The sequence below is a fragment of the Phalangium opilio genome, unplaced genomic scaffold, assembly GCF_054372755.1.
Source record: "Phalangium opilio isolate 3A_F unplaced genomic scaffold, DU_Popi_V2 ptg000002l_1, whole genome shotgun sequence".
Classification (NCBI taxonomy): Eukaryota; Metazoa; Arthropoda; class Arachnida; order Opiliones; family Phalangiidae; genus Phalangium; species Phalangium opilio.
Window position 1 is genome coordinate 15,745,212 of NW_028324144.1, and position 9,532 is coordinate 15,754,743.

General features: G+C 44.6%; 58 non-coding genes across 58 annotated transcripts; all 58 read left to right on the forward strand.

Annotated features, from left to right (window-relative positions):
* The first annotated feature begins 8 nt into the window (after nucleotides 1-8).
* Nucleotides 9-81, forward strand: TRNAM-CAU (transfer RNA methionine (anticodon CAU)). The gene has a single exon. It is a non-coding gene; the product is annotated as a tRNA-Met (tRNA).
* Nucleotides 82-148: 67 nt separating this feature from the next.
* On the forward strand, nucleotides 149-221 carry TRNAM-CAU (transfer RNA methionine (anticodon CAU)). Its single transcript has one exon. It is a non-coding gene; the product is annotated as a tRNA-Met (tRNA).
* A 67-nt stretch (nucleotides 222-288) lies between these two features.
* TRNAM-CAU (transfer RNA methionine (anticodon CAU)) lies at nucleotides 289-361 on the forward strand. The gene has a single exon. It is a non-coding gene; the product is annotated as a tRNA-Met (tRNA).
* Nucleotides 362-428: 67 nt separating this feature from the next.
* Nucleotides 429-501, forward strand: TRNAM-CAU (transfer RNA methionine (anticodon CAU)). The gene has a single exon. It is a non-coding gene; the product is annotated as a tRNA-Met (tRNA).
* A 67-nt stretch (nucleotides 502-568) lies between these two features.
* TRNAM-CAU (transfer RNA methionine (anticodon CAU)) lies at nucleotides 569-641 on the forward strand. Its single transcript has one exon. It is a non-coding gene; the product is annotated as a tRNA-Met (tRNA).
* Nucleotides 642-708: 67 nt separating this feature from the next.
* On the forward strand, nucleotides 709-781 carry TRNAM-CAU (transfer RNA methionine (anticodon CAU)). Its single transcript has one exon. It is a non-coding gene; the product is annotated as a tRNA-Met (tRNA).
* A 67-nt stretch (nucleotides 782-848) lies between these two features.
* On the forward strand, nucleotides 849-921 carry TRNAM-CAU (transfer RNA methionine (anticodon CAU)). Its single transcript has one exon. It is a non-coding gene; the product is annotated as a tRNA-Met (tRNA).
* A 67-nt stretch (nucleotides 922-988) lies between these two features.
* TRNAM-CAU (transfer RNA methionine (anticodon CAU)) lies at nucleotides 989-1,061 on the forward strand. The gene has a single exon. It is a non-coding gene; the product is annotated as a tRNA-Met (tRNA).
* A 67-nt stretch (nucleotides 1,062-1,128) lies between these two features.
* On the forward strand, nucleotides 1,129-1,201 carry TRNAT-CGU (transfer RNA threonine (anticodon CGU)). Its single transcript has one exon. It is a non-coding gene; the product is annotated as a tRNA-Thr (tRNA).
* A 67-nt stretch (nucleotides 1,202-1,268) lies between these two features.
* Nucleotides 1,269-1,341, forward strand: TRNAM-CAU (transfer RNA methionine (anticodon CAU)). The gene has a single exon. It is a non-coding gene; the product is annotated as a tRNA-Met (tRNA).
* A 67-nt stretch (nucleotides 1,342-1,408) lies between these two features.
* TRNAM-CAU (transfer RNA methionine (anticodon CAU)) lies at nucleotides 1,409-1,481 on the forward strand. The gene has a single exon. It is a non-coding gene; the product is annotated as a tRNA-Met (tRNA).
* A 66-nt stretch (nucleotides 1,482-1,547) lies between these two features.
* Nucleotides 1,548-1,620, forward strand: TRNAV-CAC (transfer RNA valine (anticodon CAC)). The gene has a single exon. It is a non-coding gene; the product is annotated as a tRNA-Val (tRNA).
* Nucleotides 1,621-1,826: 206 nt separating this feature from the next.
* Nucleotides 1,827-1,899, forward strand: TRNAM-CAU (transfer RNA methionine (anticodon CAU)). Its single transcript has one exon. It is a non-coding gene; the product is annotated as a tRNA-Met (tRNA).
* A 67-nt stretch (nucleotides 1,900-1,966) lies between these two features.
* On the forward strand, nucleotides 1,967-2,039 carry TRNAM-CAU (transfer RNA methionine (anticodon CAU)). Its single transcript has one exon. It is a non-coding gene; the product is annotated as a tRNA-Met (tRNA).
* Nucleotides 2,040-2,106: 67 nt separating this feature from the next.
* On the forward strand, nucleotides 2,107-2,179 carry TRNAM-CAU (transfer RNA methionine (anticodon CAU)). Its single transcript has one exon. It is a non-coding gene; the product is annotated as a tRNA-Met (tRNA).
* Nucleotides 2,180-2,246: 67 nt separating this feature from the next.
* On the forward strand, nucleotides 2,247-2,319 carry TRNAM-CAU (transfer RNA methionine (anticodon CAU)). Its single transcript has one exon. It is a non-coding gene; the product is annotated as a tRNA-Met (tRNA).
* A 67-nt stretch (nucleotides 2,320-2,386) lies between these two features.
* On the forward strand, nucleotides 2,387-2,459 carry TRNAM-CAU (transfer RNA methionine (anticodon CAU)). The gene has a single exon. It is a non-coding gene; the product is annotated as a tRNA-Met (tRNA).
* Nucleotides 2,460-2,526: 67 nt separating this feature from the next.
* On the forward strand, nucleotides 2,527-2,599 carry TRNAM-CAU (transfer RNA methionine (anticodon CAU)). Its single transcript has one exon. It is a non-coding gene; the product is annotated as a tRNA-Met (tRNA).
* A 67-nt stretch (nucleotides 2,600-2,666) lies between these two features.
* TRNAM-CAU (transfer RNA methionine (anticodon CAU)) lies at nucleotides 2,667-2,739 on the forward strand. Its single transcript has one exon. It is a non-coding gene; the product is annotated as a tRNA-Met (tRNA).
* Nucleotides 2,740-2,806: 67 nt separating this feature from the next.
* Nucleotides 2,807-2,879, forward strand: TRNAM-CAU (transfer RNA methionine (anticodon CAU)). Its single transcript has one exon. It is a non-coding gene; the product is annotated as a tRNA-Met (tRNA).
* A 67-nt stretch (nucleotides 2,880-2,946) lies between these two features.
* TRNAM-CAU (transfer RNA methionine (anticodon CAU)) lies at nucleotides 2,947-3,019 on the forward strand. Its single transcript has one exon. It is a non-coding gene; the product is annotated as a tRNA-Met (tRNA).
* A 67-nt stretch (nucleotides 3,020-3,086) lies between these two features.
* On the forward strand, nucleotides 3,087-3,159 carry TRNAI-AAU (transfer RNA isoleucine (anticodon AAU)). Its single transcript has one exon. It is a non-coding gene; the product is annotated as a tRNA-Ile (tRNA).
* A 67-nt stretch (nucleotides 3,160-3,226) lies between these two features.
* On the forward strand, nucleotides 3,227-3,299 carry TRNAM-CAU (transfer RNA methionine (anticodon CAU)). Its single transcript has one exon. It is a non-coding gene; the product is annotated as a tRNA-Met (tRNA).
* A 67-nt stretch (nucleotides 3,300-3,366) lies between these two features.
* TRNAM-CAU (transfer RNA methionine (anticodon CAU)) lies at nucleotides 3,367-3,439 on the forward strand. The gene has a single exon. It is a non-coding gene; the product is annotated as a tRNA-Met (tRNA).
* Nucleotides 3,440-3,645: 206 nt separating this feature from the next.
* TRNAM-CAU (transfer RNA methionine (anticodon CAU)) lies at nucleotides 3,646-3,718 on the forward strand. The gene has a single exon. It is a non-coding gene; the product is annotated as a tRNA-Met (tRNA).
* Nucleotides 3,719-3,785: 67 nt separating this feature from the next.
* TRNAM-CAU (transfer RNA methionine (anticodon CAU)) lies at nucleotides 3,786-3,858 on the forward strand. The gene has a single exon. It is a non-coding gene; the product is annotated as a tRNA-Met (tRNA).
* Nucleotides 3,859-3,925: 67 nt separating this feature from the next.
* On the forward strand, nucleotides 3,926-3,998 carry TRNAM-CAU (transfer RNA methionine (anticodon CAU)). The gene has a single exon. It is a non-coding gene; the product is annotated as a tRNA-Met (tRNA).
* Nucleotides 3,999-4,065: 67 nt separating this feature from the next.
* On the forward strand, nucleotides 4,066-4,138 carry TRNAT-CGU (transfer RNA threonine (anticodon CGU)). Its single transcript has one exon. It is a non-coding gene; the product is annotated as a tRNA-Thr (tRNA).
* A 67-nt stretch (nucleotides 4,139-4,205) lies between these two features.
* Nucleotides 4,206-4,278, forward strand: TRNAM-CAU (transfer RNA methionine (anticodon CAU)). Its single transcript has one exon. It is a non-coding gene; the product is annotated as a tRNA-Met (tRNA).
* A 67-nt stretch (nucleotides 4,279-4,345) lies between these two features.
* On the forward strand, nucleotides 4,346-4,418 carry TRNAM-CAU (transfer RNA methionine (anticodon CAU)). Its single transcript has one exon. It is a non-coding gene; the product is annotated as a tRNA-Met (tRNA).
* Nucleotides 4,419-4,485: 67 nt separating this feature from the next.
* On the forward strand, nucleotides 4,486-4,558 carry TRNAV-CAC (transfer RNA valine (anticodon CAC)). Its single transcript has one exon. It is a non-coding gene; the product is annotated as a tRNA-Val (tRNA).
* A 67-nt stretch (nucleotides 4,559-4,625) lies between these two features.
* On the forward strand, nucleotides 4,626-4,698 carry TRNAM-CAU (transfer RNA methionine (anticodon CAU)). The gene has a single exon. It is a non-coding gene; the product is annotated as a tRNA-Met (tRNA).
* A 67-nt stretch (nucleotides 4,699-4,765) lies between these two features.
* On the forward strand, nucleotides 4,766-4,838 carry TRNAM-CAU (transfer RNA methionine (anticodon CAU)). The gene has a single exon. It is a non-coding gene; the product is annotated as a tRNA-Met (tRNA).
* A 67-nt stretch (nucleotides 4,839-4,905) lies between these two features.
* On the forward strand, nucleotides 4,906-4,978 carry TRNAM-CAU (transfer RNA methionine (anticodon CAU)). Its single transcript has one exon. It is a non-coding gene; the product is annotated as a tRNA-Met (tRNA).
* A 67-nt stretch (nucleotides 4,979-5,045) lies between these two features.
* TRNAM-CAU (transfer RNA methionine (anticodon CAU)) lies at nucleotides 5,046-5,118 on the forward strand. Its single transcript has one exon. It is a non-coding gene; the product is annotated as a tRNA-Met (tRNA).
* A 67-nt stretch (nucleotides 5,119-5,185) lies between these two features.
* Nucleotides 5,186-5,258, forward strand: TRNAV-CAC (transfer RNA valine (anticodon CAC)). The gene has a single exon. It is a non-coding gene; the product is annotated as a tRNA-Val (tRNA).
* A 206-nt stretch (nucleotides 5,259-5,464) lies between these two features.
* TRNAM-CAU (transfer RNA methionine (anticodon CAU)) lies at nucleotides 5,465-5,537 on the forward strand. Its single transcript has one exon. It is a non-coding gene; the product is annotated as a tRNA-Met (tRNA).
* Nucleotides 5,538-5,604: 67 nt separating this feature from the next.
* On the forward strand, nucleotides 5,605-5,677 carry TRNAM-CAU (transfer RNA methionine (anticodon CAU)). The gene has a single exon. It is a non-coding gene; the product is annotated as a tRNA-Met (tRNA).
* A 207-nt stretch (nucleotides 5,678-5,884) lies between these two features.
* On the forward strand, nucleotides 5,885-5,957 carry TRNAM-CAU (transfer RNA methionine (anticodon CAU)). The gene has a single exon. It is a non-coding gene; the product is annotated as a tRNA-Met (tRNA).
* A 67-nt stretch (nucleotides 5,958-6,024) lies between these two features.
* TRNAM-CAU (transfer RNA methionine (anticodon CAU)) lies at nucleotides 6,025-6,097 on the forward strand. Its single transcript has one exon. It is a non-coding gene; the product is annotated as a tRNA-Met (tRNA).
* Nucleotides 6,098-6,164: 67 nt separating this feature from the next.
* TRNAT-CGU (transfer RNA threonine (anticodon CGU)) lies at nucleotides 6,165-6,237 on the forward strand. The gene has a single exon. It is a non-coding gene; the product is annotated as a tRNA-Thr (tRNA).
* A 67-nt stretch (nucleotides 6,238-6,304) lies between these two features.
* On the forward strand, nucleotides 6,305-6,377 carry TRNAM-CAU (transfer RNA methionine (anticodon CAU)). The gene has a single exon. It is a non-coding gene; the product is annotated as a tRNA-Met (tRNA).
* Nucleotides 6,378-6,444: 67 nt separating this feature from the next.
* Nucleotides 6,445-6,517, forward strand: TRNAM-CAU (transfer RNA methionine (anticodon CAU)). The gene has a single exon. It is a non-coding gene; the product is annotated as a tRNA-Met (tRNA).
* Nucleotides 6,518-6,583: 66 nt separating this feature from the next.
* TRNAV-CAC (transfer RNA valine (anticodon CAC)) lies at nucleotides 6,584-6,656 on the forward strand. The gene has a single exon. It is a non-coding gene; the product is annotated as a tRNA-Val (tRNA).
* Nucleotides 6,657-7,002: 346 nt separating this feature from the next.
* Nucleotides 7,003-7,075, forward strand: TRNAM-CAU (transfer RNA methionine (anticodon CAU)). The gene has a single exon. It is a non-coding gene; the product is annotated as a tRNA-Met (tRNA).
* A 67-nt stretch (nucleotides 7,076-7,142) lies between these two features.
* On the forward strand, nucleotides 7,143-7,215 carry TRNAM-CAU (transfer RNA methionine (anticodon CAU)). The gene has a single exon. It is a non-coding gene; the product is annotated as a tRNA-Met (tRNA).
* Nucleotides 7,216-7,282: 67 nt separating this feature from the next.
* TRNAM-CAU (transfer RNA methionine (anticodon CAU)) lies at nucleotides 7,283-7,355 on the forward strand. Its single transcript has one exon. It is a non-coding gene; the product is annotated as a tRNA-Met (tRNA).
* A 67-nt stretch (nucleotides 7,356-7,422) lies between these two features.
* TRNAM-CAU (transfer RNA methionine (anticodon CAU)) lies at nucleotides 7,423-7,495 on the forward strand. The gene has a single exon. It is a non-coding gene; the product is annotated as a tRNA-Met (tRNA).
* A 207-nt stretch (nucleotides 7,496-7,702) lies between these two features.
* On the forward strand, nucleotides 7,703-7,775 carry TRNAM-CAU (transfer RNA methionine (anticodon CAU)). The gene has a single exon. It is a non-coding gene; the product is annotated as a tRNA-Met (tRNA).
* Nucleotides 7,776-7,842: 67 nt separating this feature from the next.
* Nucleotides 7,843-7,915, forward strand: TRNAM-CAU (transfer RNA methionine (anticodon CAU)). Its single transcript has one exon. It is a non-coding gene; the product is annotated as a tRNA-Met (tRNA).
* Nucleotides 7,916-8,122: 207 nt separating this feature from the next.
* On the forward strand, nucleotides 8,123-8,195 carry TRNAM-CAU (transfer RNA methionine (anticodon CAU)). The gene has a single exon. It is a non-coding gene; the product is annotated as a tRNA-Met (tRNA).
* A 207-nt stretch (nucleotides 8,196-8,402) lies between these two features.
* Nucleotides 8,403-8,475, forward strand: TRNAM-CAU (transfer RNA methionine (anticodon CAU)). The gene has a single exon. It is a non-coding gene; the product is annotated as a tRNA-Met (tRNA).
* A 67-nt stretch (nucleotides 8,476-8,542) lies between these two features.
* Nucleotides 8,543-8,615, forward strand: TRNAM-CAU (transfer RNA methionine (anticodon CAU)). Its single transcript has one exon. It is a non-coding gene; the product is annotated as a tRNA-Met (tRNA).
* A 67-nt stretch (nucleotides 8,616-8,682) lies between these two features.
* On the forward strand, nucleotides 8,683-8,755 carry TRNAM-CAU (transfer RNA methionine (anticodon CAU)). The gene has a single exon. It is a non-coding gene; the product is annotated as a tRNA-Met (tRNA).
* Nucleotides 8,756-8,962: 207 nt separating this feature from the next.
* TRNAM-CAU (transfer RNA methionine (anticodon CAU)) lies at nucleotides 8,963-9,035 on the forward strand. Its single transcript has one exon. It is a non-coding gene; the product is annotated as a tRNA-Met (tRNA).
* Nucleotides 9,036-9,102: 67 nt separating this feature from the next.
* Nucleotides 9,103-9,175, forward strand: TRNAM-CAU (transfer RNA methionine (anticodon CAU)). Its single transcript has one exon. It is a non-coding gene; the product is annotated as a tRNA-Met (tRNA).
* A 67-nt stretch (nucleotides 9,176-9,242) lies between these two features.
* On the forward strand, nucleotides 9,243-9,315 carry TRNAM-CAU (transfer RNA methionine (anticodon CAU)). Its single transcript has one exon. It is a non-coding gene; the product is annotated as a tRNA-Met (tRNA).
* A 67-nt stretch (nucleotides 9,316-9,382) lies between these two features.
* On the forward strand, nucleotides 9,383-9,455 carry TRNAM-CAU (transfer RNA methionine (anticodon CAU)). The gene has a single exon. It is a non-coding gene; the product is annotated as a tRNA-Met (tRNA).
* The last annotated feature ends 77 nt before the right edge of the window (nucleotides 9,456-9,532 follow it).

The window sequence follows — 9,532 nt, forward strand, 5'->3', positions numbered from 1 at the left end:
TGACAACAGCCTCGATAGCGCTGTAGGTAGCGCGTCAGTCTCATAATCTGAAGGTCGTGAGTTCGATCCTCACTCGGGGCGTGATTTTGGCGCTGATTTTCGTTAATAGAATACTTGGTTGATAAAGAGGTGACATGTTCCAATAACAGCCTCGATAGCGCAGTAGGTAGCGCGTCAGTCTCATAATCTGAAGGTCATGAGTTCGATCATCACTCGGGGCAAGATTTTGGCGCTGATTTTCGTTAATAGAATACTTGATTGATAGAGAGTTGACATGTTCTAATAACAGCCTCGGTAGCGCAGTAGGTAGCGCGTCAGTCTCATAATCTAAAGGTCGTGAGTTCGATCCTCACTCGGGGCATGATATTGGCGCTGATTTTCGTTAATGGAATACTTGATTGATAAATAGGTTAATTGGTCTAATAACAGCCTCGATAGCGCAGTAGGTAGCGCGTCAGTCTCATAATCTGAAGGTCGTGAGTTCGATCCTCACTCGGGGCAAGATTTTGGCGCTGATTTTCGTTAATAGAATACTTGATTGATAGAGAGTTGACATGTTCTAATAACGGCCTCGGTAGCGCAGTAGGTAGCGCGTCAGTCTCATAATCTAAAGGTCGTGAGTTCGATCCTCACTCGGGGCGTGATTTTGGCGCTGATTTTCGTTAATAGAATACTTGGTTGATAAAGAGGTGACATGTTCTAATAACAGCCTCGATAGCGCAGTAGGTAGCGCGTCAGTCTCATAATCTGAAGGTCGTGAGTTCGATCCTCACTCGGGGCAAGATTTTGGCGCTGATTTTCGTTAATAGAATACTTGGTTGATAAAGAGGTGACATGTTCTAATAACAGCCTCGGTAGCGCAGTAGGTAGCGCGTCAGTCTCATAATCTGAAGGTCGTGAGTTCGATCCTCACTCGGGGCAAGATTTTGGCGCTGATTTTCGTTAATAGAATACTTGATTGATAGAGAGTTGACATGTTCTAATAACAGCCTCGGTAGCGCAGTAGGTAGCGCGTCAGTCTCATAATCTAAAGGTCGTGAGTTCGATCCTCACTCGGGGCATGATATTGGCGCTCATTTTCGTTAATGGAATACTTGATTGATAAATAGGTTAATTGGTCTAATAACAGCCTCGATAGCGCAGTAGGTAGCGCGTCAGTCTCGTAATCTGAAGGTCGTGAGTTCGATCCTCACTCGGGGCAAGATTTTGGCGCTGATTTTCGTTAATAGAATACTTGATTGATAGAGAGTTGACATGCTCTATTAACAGCCTCGGTAGCGCAGTAGGTAGCGCGTCAGTCTCATAATCTAAAGGTCGTGAGTTCGATCCTCACTCGGGGCGTGATTTTGGCGCTGATTTTCGTTAATAGAATACTTGGTTGATAAAGACGTGACATGTTCTAATAACAGCCTCGATAGCGCAGTAGGTAGCGCGTAAGTCTCATAATCTGAAGGTCGTGAGTTCGATCCTCACTCGGGGCAAGATTTTGGCCTGATTTTCGTTAATAGAATACTTGATTGATAGAGAGTTGACATGTTCTAATAACAGCCTCGGTAGCGCAGTAGGTAGCGCGTCAGTCTCACAATCTAAAGGTCGTGAGTTCGATCCTCACTCGGGGCATGATATTGGCGCTGATTTTCGTTAATGGAATACTTGATTGATAAATAGGTTAATTGGTCTAATAACAGTCTCGATAGCGCAGTAGGTAGCGCGTCAGTCTCATAATCTCAAGGTCGTGAGTTGGATCTCACTCGGGGCAAGATTTTGGCGCTGATTTTCGTTAATAGAATACTTGATTGATAGAGAGTTGACATGTTCTAATAACAGCCTCGGTAGCGCAGTCGGTAGCGCGTCAGTCTCATAATCTGAAGGTCGTGAGTTCGCTCCTCACTCGGGGAATGATTTTGGCGCTGATTTTCGTTAATAGAATACTTGATGCATAAAGAGGTGACATGTTTTGACAACAGCCTCGATAGCGCTGTAGGTAGCGCGTCAGTCTCATAATCTGAAGGTCGTGAGTTCGATCCTCACTCGGGGCGTGATTTTGGCGCTGATTTTCGTTAATAGAATACTTGGTTGATAAAGAGGTGACATGTTCCAATAACAGCCTCGATAGCGCAGTAGGTAGCGCGTCAGTCTCATAATCTGAAGGTCATGAGTTCGATCATCACTCGGGGCAAGATTTTGGCGCTGATTTTCGTTAATAGAATACTTGATTGATAGAGAGTTGACATGTTCTAATAACAGCCTCGGTAGCGCAGTAGGTAGCGCGTCAGTCTCATAATCTAAAGGTCGTGAGTTCGATCCTCACTCGGGGCATGATATTGGCGCTGATTTTCGTTAATGGAATACTTGATTGATAAATAGGTTAATTGGTCTAATAACAGCCTCGATAGCGCAGTAGGTAGCGCGTCAGTCTCATAATCTGAAGGTCGTGAGTTCGATCCTCACTCGGGGCAAGATTTTGGCGCTGATTTTCGTTAATAGAATACTTGATTGATAGAGAGTTGACATGTTCTAATAACGGCCTCGGTAGCGCAGTAGGTAGCGCGTCAGTCTCATAATCTAAAGGTCGTGAGTTCGATCCTCACTCGGGGCGTGATTTTGGCGCTGATTTTCGTTAATAGAATACTTGGTTGATAAAGAGGTGACATGTTCTAATAACAGCCTCGATAGCGCAGTAGGTAGCGCGTCAGTCTCATAATCTGAAGGTCGTGAGTTCGATCCTCACTCGGGGCAAGATTTTGGCGCTGATTTTCGTTAATAGAATACTTGGTTGATAAAGAGGTGACATGTTCTAATAACAGCCTCGGTAGCGCAGTAGGTAGCGCGTCAGTCTCATAATCTAAAGGTCGTGAGTTCGATCGTCACTCGGGGCATGATATTGGCGCTGATTTTCGTTAATGGAATACTTGATTGATAAATAGGTTAATTGGTCTAATAACAGCCTCGATAGCGCAGTAGGTAGCGCGTCAGTCTCATAATCTGAAGGTTGTGAGTTCGATCCTCACTCGGGGCAAGATTTTGGCGCTGATTTTCGTTAATAGAATACTTGATTGATAGAGAGTTGACATGTTCTAATAACGGCCTCGGTAGCGCAGTAGGTAGCGCGTCAGTCTAATAATCTAAAGGTCGTGAGTTTGATCCTCACTCGGGGCGTGATTTTGGGGCTGATTTTCGTTAATAGAATACTTGGTTGATAAAGAGGTGACATGTTCTAATAACAGCCTCGATAGCGCAGTCGGTAGCGCGTCAGTCTCATAATCTGAAGGTCGTGAGTTCGATCCTCACTCGGGGCATGATTTTGGCGCTGATTTTCGTTAATAGAATACTTGATGCATAAAGAGGTGACATGTTCTGACAACAGCCTCGATAGCGCTGTAGGTAGCGCGTCAGTCTCATAATCTGAAGGTCGTGAGTTTGATCCTCACTCGGGGCATGATATTGGCGCTGATTTTCGTTAATGGAATACTTGATTGATAAATAGGTTAATTGGTCTAATAACAGTCTCGATAGCGCAGTAGGTAGCGCGTCAGTCTCATAATCTCAAGGTCGTGAGTTGGATCTCACTCGGGGCAAGATTTTGGCGCTGATTTTCGTTAATAGAATACTTGATTGATAGAGAGTTGACATGTTCTAATCACAGCCTCGGTAGCGCAGTAGGTAGCGCGTCAGTCTCATAATCTAAAGGTCGTGAGTTCGATCCTCACTCGGGGCGTGATTTTGGCGCTGATTTTCGTTAATAGAATACTTGGTTGATAAAGAGGTGACATGTTCTAATAACAGCCTCGATAGCGCAGTAGGTAGCGCGTCAGTCTCATAATCTGAAGGTCGTGAGTTCGATCCTCACTCGGGGCAAGATTTTGGCGCTGATTTTCGTTAATAGAATACTTGATTGATAGAGAGTTGACATGTTCTAATAACAGCCTCGGTAGCGCAGTAGGTAGCGCGTCAGTCTCATAATCTAAAGGTCGTGAGTTCGATCCTCACTCGGGGCATGATATTGGCGCTCATTTTCGTTAATGGAATACTTGATTGATAAATAGGTTAATTGGTCTAATAACAGCCTCGATAGCGCAGTAGGTAGCGCGTCAGTCTCGTAATCTGAAGGTCGTGAGTTCGATCCTCACTCGGGGCAAGATTTTGGCGCTGATTTTCGTTAATAGAATACTTGATTGATAGAGAGTTGACATGTTCTATTAACAGCCTCGGTAGCGCAGTAGGTAGCGCGTCAGTCTCATAATCTAAAGGTCGTGAGTTCGATCCTCACTCGGGGCGTGATTTTGGCGCTGATTTTCGTTAATAGAATACTTGGTTGATAAAGAGGTGACATGTTCTAATAACAGCCTCGATAGCGCAGTAGGTAGCGCGTAAGTCTCATAATCTGAAGGTCGTGAGTTCGATCCTCACTCGGGGCAAGATTTTGGCGCTGATTTTCGTTAATAGAATACTTGATTGATAGAGAGTTGACATGTTCTAATAACAGCCTCGGTAGCGCAGTAGGTAGCGCGTCAGTCTCACAATCTAAAGGTCGTGAGTTCGATCCTCACTCGGGGCATGATATTGGCGCTGATTTTCGTTAATGGAATACTTGATTGATAAATAGGTTAATTGGTCTAATAACAGCCTCGGTAGCGCAGTCGGTAGCGCGTCAGTCTCATAATCTGAAGGTCGTGAGTTCGATCCTCACTCGGGGAATGATTTTGGCGCTGATTTTCGTTAATAGAATACTTGATGCATAAAGAGGTGACATGTTTTGACAACAGCCTCGATAGCGCTGTAGGTAGCGCGTCAGTCTCATAATCTGAAGGTCGTGAGTTCGATCCTCACTCGGGGCGTGATTTTGGCGCAGATTTTCGTTAATAGAATACTTGGTTGATAAAGAGGTGACATGTTCTAATAACAGCCTCGATAGCGCAGTAGGTAGCGCGTCAGTCTCATAATCTGAAGGTCGTGAGTTCGATCCTCACTCGGGGCAAGATTTTGGCGCTGATTTTCGTTAATAGAATACTTGATTGATAGAGAGTTGACATGTTCTAATAACAGCCTCGGTAGCGCAGTAGGTAGCGCGTCAGTCTCATAATCTAAAGGTCGTGAGTTCGATCCTCACTCGGGGCGTGATTTTGGCGCTGATTTTCGTTAATAGAATACTTGGTTGATAAAGAGGTGACTTGTTCTAATAACAGCCTCGATAGCGCAGTAGGTAGCGCGTCAGTCTCACAATCTAAAGGTCGTGAGTTCGATCCTCACTCGGGGCATGATATTGGCGCTGATTTTCGTTAATGGAATACTTGATTGATAAATAGGTTAATTGGTCTAATAACAGTCTCGATAGCGCAGTAGGTAGCGCGTCAGTCTCATAATCTCAAGGTCGTGAGTTGGATCTCACTCGGGGCAAGATTTTGGCGCTGATTTTCGTTAATAGAATACTTGATTGATAGAGAGTTGACATGTTCTAATAACAGCCTCGGTAGCGCAGTAGGTAGCGCGTCAGTCTCATAATCTAAAGGTCGTGAGTTCGATCCTCACTCGGGGCGTGATTTTGGCGCTGATTTTCGTTAATAGAATACTTGGTTGATAAAGAGGTGACATGTTCTAATAACAGCCTCGATAGCGCAGTCGGTAGCGCGTCAGTCTCATAATCTGAAGGTCGTGAGTTCGATCCTCACTCGGGGCATGATTTTGGCGCTGATTTTCGATAATAGAATACTTGATGCATAAAGAGGTGACATGTTCTGACAACAGCCTCGAAAGCGCTGTAGGTAGCGCGTCAGTCTCATAATCTGAATGTCGTGAGTTCGATCCTCACTCGGGGCGTGATTTTGGCGCAGATTTTCGTTAATAGAATACTTGGTTGATAAAGAGGTGACATGTTCTAATAACAGCCTCGATAGCGCAGTAGGTAGTGCGTCAGTCTCATAATCTGAAGGTCGTGAGTTCGATCCTCACTCGGGGCAAGATTTTGGCGCTGATTTTCGTTAATAGAATACTTGATTGATAGAGAGTTGACATGTTCTAATAACAGCCTCGGTAGCGCAGTAGGTAGCGCGTCAGTCTCATAATCTAAAGGTCGTGAGTTCGATCCTCACTCGGGGCATGATATTGGCGCTCATTTTCGTTAATGGAATACTTGATTGATAAATAGGTTAATTGGTCTAATAACAGCCTCGATAGCGCAGTAGGTAGCGCGTCAGTCTCGTAATCTGAAGGTCGTGAGTTCGATCCTCACTCGGGGCAAGATTTTGGCGCTGATTTTCGTTAATAGAATACTTGATTGATAGAGAGTTGACATGCTCTATTAACAGCCTCGGTAGCGCAGTAGGTAGCGCGTCAGTCTCATAATCTAAAGGTCGTGAGTTCGATCCTCACTCGGGGCGTGATTTTGGCGCTGATTTTCGTTAATAGAATACTTGGTTGATAAAGACGTGACATGTTCTAATAACAGCCTCGATAGCGCAGTAGGTAGCGCGTAAGTCTCATAATCTGAAGGTCGTGAGTTCGATCCTCACTCGGGGCAAGATTTTGGCCTGATTTTCGTTAATAGAATACTTGATTGATAGAGAGTTGACATGTTCTAATAACAGCCTCGGTAGCGCAGTAGGTAGCGCGTCAGTCTCACAATCTAAAGGTCGTGAGTTCGATCCTCACTCGGGGCATGATATTGGCGCTGATTTTCGTTAATGGAATACTTGATTGATAAATAGGTTAATTGGTCTAATAACAGTCTCGATAGCGCAGTAGGTAGCGCGTCAGTCTCATAATCTCAAGGTCGTGAGTTGGATCTCACTCGGGGCTGGATTTTGGCGCTGATTTTCGTTAATAGAATACTTGATTGATAGAGAGTTGACATGTTCTAATAACAGCCTCGGTAGCGCAGTCGGTAGCGCGTCAGTCTCATAATCTGAAGGTCGTGAGTTCGCTCTTCACTCGGGGAATGATTTTGGCGCTGATTTTCGTTAATAGAATACTTGATGCATAAAGAGGTGACATGTTTTGACAACAGCCTCGATAGCGCTGTAGGTAGCGCGTCAGTCTCATAATCTGAAGGTCGTGAGTTCGATCCTCACTCGGGGCGTGATTTTGGCGCTGATTTTCGTTAATAGAATACTTGGTTGATAAAGAGGTGACATGTTCCAATAACAGCCTCGATAGCGCAGTAGGTAGCGCGTCAGTCTCATAATCTGAAGGTCATGAGTTCGATCATCACTCGGGGCAAGATTTTGGCGCTGATTTTCGTTAATAGAATACTTGATTGATAGAGAGTTGACATGTTCTAATAACAGCCTCGGTAGCGCAGTAGGTAGCGCGTCAGTCTCATAGTCTAAAGGTCGTGAGTTCGATCCTCACTCGGGGCATGATATTGGCGCTGATTTTCGTTAATGGAATACTTGATTGATAAATAGGTTAATTGGTCTAATAACAGCCTCGATAGCGCAGTAGGTAGCGCGTCAGTCTCATAATCTGAAGGTCGTGAGTTCGATCCTCACTCGGGGCAAGATTTTGGCGCTGATTTTCGTAAATAGAATACTTGATTGATAGAGAGTTGACATGTTCTAATAACAGCCTCGGTAGCGCAGTAGGTAGTGCGTCAGTCTCATAATCTAAAGGTCGTGAGTTCGATCATCACTCGTGGCATGATATTGGCGCTGATTTTCGTTAATAGAATACTTGGTTGATAAAGAGGTGACATGTTCTAATAACAGCCTCGATAGCGCAGTAGGTAGCGCGTCAGTCTCATAATCTGAAGGTCGTGAGTTCGTTCCTCACTCGGGGCGTGATTTTGGCGCAGATTTTCGTTAATAGAATACTTGGTTGATAAAGAGGTGACATGTTCTAATAACAGCCTCGATAGCGCAGTAGGTAGCGCGTCAGTCTCATAATCTGAAGGTCGTGAGTTCGATCCTCACTCGGGGAAAGATTTTGGCGCTGATTTTCGTTAATAGAATACTTGATTGATAGAGAGTTGACATGTTCTAATAACAGCCTCGGTAGCGCAGTAGGTAGCGCGTCAGTCTCATAATCTAAAGGTCGTGAGTTCGATCATCACTCGTGGCATGATATTGGCGCTGATTTTCGTTAATAGAATACTTGGTTGATAAAGAGGTGACATGTTCTAATAACAGCCTTGATAGCGCAGTAGGTAGCGCGTCAGTCTCATAATCTGAAGGTCGTGAGTTCGTTCCTCACTCGGGGCGTGATTTTGGCGCAGATTTTCGTTAATAGAATACTTGGTTGATAAAGAGGTGACATGTTCTAATAACAGCCTCGATAGCGCATAAGGTAGCGCGTCAGTCTCATAATCTGAAGGTCGTGAGTTCGATCCACACTCGGGGTATGATTTTGGCGCTGATTTTCGTTAATGGAATACTTGATTGATAAATAGGTTAATTGGTCTAATAACAGCCTCGATAGCGCAGTCGGTAGCGCGTCAGTCTCATAATCTGAAGGTCGTGAGTTCGATCCTCACTCGGGGCATGATTTTTGCGCTGATTTTCGTTAATAGAATACTTGATTCAAAAAGAGGTGACATGTTCTGACAACAGCCTCGATAGCGCTGTAGGTAGCGCGTCAGTCTCATAATCTGAAGGTCGTGAGTTCGTTCCTCACTCGGGGCGTGATTTTGTCGCAGATTTTCGTTAATAGAATACTTGGTTGATAAAGAGGTGACATGTTCTAATAACAGCCTCGATAGCGCAGTAGGTAGCGCGTCAGTCTCATAATCTGAAGGTCGTGAGTTCGATCCTCACTCGGGGAAAGATTTTGGCGCTGATTTTCGTTAATAGAATACTTGATTGATAGAGAGTTGACATGTTCTAATAACAGCCTCGGTAGCGCAGTAGGTAGCTTGTCAGTCTCATAATCTAAAGGTCGTGAGTTCGATCCTCACTCGGGGCATGATATTGGCGCTGATTTTCGTTAAAGGAATACTTGATTGATAAATAGGTTAATTGGTCTAATAACAGCCTCGATAGCGCAGTAGGTAGCGCGTCAGTCTCATAATCTGAAGGTCGTGAGTTCGATCCTCACTCGGGGCAAGATTTTGGCGCTGATTTTCGTTAATAGAATACTTGATTGATAGAGAGTTGACATGTTCTAATAACAGCCTCGGTAGCGCAGTAGGTAGCGCGTCGGTCTCATAATCTAAAGGTCGTGAGTTCGATCCTCACTCGGGGCGTGATTTTGGCGCTGATTTTCGTTAATAGAATGCTTGATTGATAGAGAGTTGTAATGTTCTAATAACAGCCTCGGTAGCGCAGTAGGTAGCGCGTCAGTCTCATAATCTAAAGGTCGTGAGTTCGATCCTCACTCGGGGCAAGATTTTGGCGCTGATTTTCGTTAATGGAATACTTGATTGATAAATAGGTTAATTGGTCTAATAACAGCCTCGATAGCGCAGTAGGTAGCGCGTCAGTCTCATAATCTGAAGGTCGTGAGTTCGATCCTCACTCGGGGCAAGATTTTGGCGCTGATTTTCGTTAATAGAATACTTGATTGATAGAGAGTTGACATGTTCTAATAACAGCCTCGGTAG